Genomic DNA, 3,004 nt, shown 5'->3' with positions numbered 1-3,004 from the left:
TAAAAAGTGTCTAACAAAAGCAAATAAAAAGTTTGGAAAACATGTGATCAACTAGTAGTTGATCAAGAACGGCCACGGAATGGCCCACTTCGTCGGCTTCTGGCTACTAGAGGAAGCCTCCACGGTGCTTATCTTATCAGCTGCACCCTTCTTAGCCTCCACGTCCGTATGGCTCAACGGATCAACACTTTCATCATCTCCCCAGTCAATGACCTCTTCTTGCTCATCAAAGTCCAAGTCGGACTCCCTTGCCTTGACCGGCTCGTCATCAACTTCCTCATCAGTGGCATAGCTAAGGCAACCAAGACCTCCTCGTGAAACGATTGGCTTCTTCGCACCGGAGTGACTTGCGCTTCTTCCTTCCCCAAACCAGCTCCCCTCAATGTCGAGATAGACAAATCTTCCTCCAATTTGCTCCCAATCTGGGGCGGAGGGGTTACAACAGGAATAGAGATAGGTGAATCGGGAAGCACAAAGTACGATTTCTTGTCGAAACCGTGTTACAAGTCACAGCCACATGGGGTCCTTTTTCTTAGATGGTGGGCAAAAAAATAGAATGCTTGCCCACTTTAAAAGTCGTGGTTCCTAGACCGACATCTATGATCGCACCAAAAGCAGTGTGCGAAAATGGCCTACCCAAAATAATGGGAATATGGGCATCCTCAGGCATGTCAAGTACCACGAAGTCGACGGGGAAGAAAAACTTCCCTATTTGGACAGGGATGTCCTCCAAGACTCCTATTGGCTGGACCGCAGATCGGTCAGCCATCTGTACTGTCATATCTGTCACTGCGAACCTAGTCAATTTCAGCTTCCTAGCTAGACTCAAAGGCATGACGCTTATACTAGCTCCTAAGTCACATAATGCCTTCTCAATAGAGAAGGTACCTATATTGCAAGGAACAGAAAAGCTACCCGGGTCCTCTAGCTTATGGGCTGCAGTGTGAGACAAATAAGAACAAGCTTCCTCAGTCAGTGCGACAGTATGCACATTTTCAAGTGACTTTTTCTTAGACAGGAATTGTTTCATGAATTTAGTGTAGGCAGGCACTTGATTAACCAACTCAAGGAAAGGAACTTGTACATTCAAACTACGAATAACCTTTTCAAATTTATTGAAAGATACATGTTCCTTTGTCGGCACTAGTCGCTCTGGATATGGGGCTGAGAGAAGTACCTTAGCCCTTTCTTCTAAGTCTCGCACGCCGGCATCCGTGGACTTAGGCTGAAAGTCCACCTCCTTCTCCACCTCTTAAACTCAGCAAAATCAGAACCATGGGATTGTTGTTGCTGCTGCGGCACATAAGGAGGTTTTTGGTATTGTTGTTGCTTATGATGAGGGGGCACATAAGCTTGCTGCTGCTGCTGTTGTGGAGGTTGAGTTGGATTTAGGACATTCTGGCTACTCCACCTCAAGTTGGGGTGGACATTCGGCTCATAGTACGTGTTTGTCTGCCTATAGTGTTGAAAGGTAGCACAAGACTCGAAAGGACTGGGACAATTCTCTGAGACATGTCCCTCAGCTCCACATCTTCTACAAATGAAAGGACCGTCTGAAATAGCATTTACTTGGTACATCCCACCTTTAGAAACTCCTCCCAATTCATATTTGTCAAACCTTGCAGTGAGGGCTTCTAGTGCAGCAACAGAGGAAGATTCAGCAGCTCTCCTCTGGTTTCCTCTCGAATTCCCATATTCGGCCTTATGAGTGGCCAGATCATCGATGATCTTCCACCCCTTGGTCTCTCCCATGTTCTCAGCAAATCGGCCATTGGCTGCAGCATCCAATATGGCCCTCTGATCGTCATACAGTCCATTATAGAACTGATTGCACAAGCTCCATTTTTCGAACCCATGGTGCGGTATGGTTCGCACCAGTTTCTTGAAACGGACCCATGCTTCATGGAAGTTCTCATCCGGCCCTTGTTTAAAGCTCGTGATCTGAGCTCTAATGGCATTCGTCTTCGAGGCAGAGAAGTACTTTTTATAGAATGCCAGGGCTAAGGAATTCCAGTCGGTGATCCCATGTGCGGCTCGGTCCAGATCTCTATACCACTCCCTTGCAGCATCACGAAGGGAGAAAATGAACATGGTCTCCTTGATCTGATCTTGGGTTACACCGGCCGGCGGGGGTATAGAGCAGCAATAATCAATAAAAATCTCCATGTGCTTGGCCGCATCTTCATTTGCAGCTCCCCCGAACTGGTTTCTCTCAACCAGGTTAATATAGGAAGGCTTTGGCTCGAATTTTCTCGCCTCCCCAGGTAGTTCAAATCCTTTGTAGAGATTCGCAGCTGTAGGCTCTGAGTGACTAGCAATAGTTGCTTCTTCAGCCATAACAGGGATTTCTGGAGAAGTAACTGTCTCAGCTGAAGACGTAGAGGCAGGAGATGTAGGTGGATCTCCTTCGAATAAAGCGTTCTCGTAGTAGCTTGACAGAGTACTCAGCTCTTCCTCTGTCAGTAATACCCTTTGTGACCGTCTCAACTCGTGTAAGGATTTCTCGATCTTAGGGTTTAATGGTACTAGTTCACCACCCTGTGACCTGCGCATAAGAAGAAACTACAAAAAGAATATAAGAAACGTTTAAGGAACGGAAGTCCCTTAAACTAAAGAAAGACTAAATAAAAACAGCTAAAAATTAGAACAATTGCCTCCCCGGCAACGGCGCCAAAGTTTGATACCCGTCGTTGTGAGTACCAAAAATAAGATTTATAATTTCCTATTAAGACTAACCTAGGCTAGTGGTAACAGGGTCGAACCACAAGGAGGCAGACGTAATTTCTAGCTGTCTAATTCTAGTCTAAGGTAACGGGTGTAGGGGTTGAGTTGAGTTGGTCTATAGCTAAGAGTAAATAAAGACAATAAACTAAAAAGACGGATTAAACAGATAAAGAGGGGGTACTAGGATGGTCGGTTCATTATAGCTTTGGCGGCAGCATACTATGTTGGTCTGAATCAAACATATGTGAGGCGGGAAAACAAGAGGTCCTCTCGGTCCACT

The 3,004-nt window shown here is 45.9% G+C and overlaps 1 non-coding gene across 1 annotated transcript; it reads left to right on the top strand.

Moving 5' to 3' along the window:
• The first annotated feature begins 1,849 nt into the window (after nucleotides 1–1,849).
• LOC141603888 (small nucleolar RNA R71) lies at nucleotides 1,850–1,956 on the top strand. Its single transcript, XR_012525726.1, has one exon. It is a non-coding gene; the product is annotated as a small nucleolar RNA R71 (small nucleolar RNA).
• Nucleotides 1,957–3,004: the final 1,048 nt, after the last annotated feature.

Source organism: Silene latifolia, chromosome 9, assembly GCF_048544455.1.
Source record: "Silene latifolia isolate original U9 population chromosome 9, ASM4854445v1, whole genome shotgun sequence".
Lineage (NCBI taxonomy): Eukaryota > Viridiplantae > Streptophyta > Magnoliopsida > Caryophyllales > Caryophyllaceae > Silene > Silene latifolia.
This window is presented reverse-complemented; position numbering and strand designations above follow the sequence as displayed.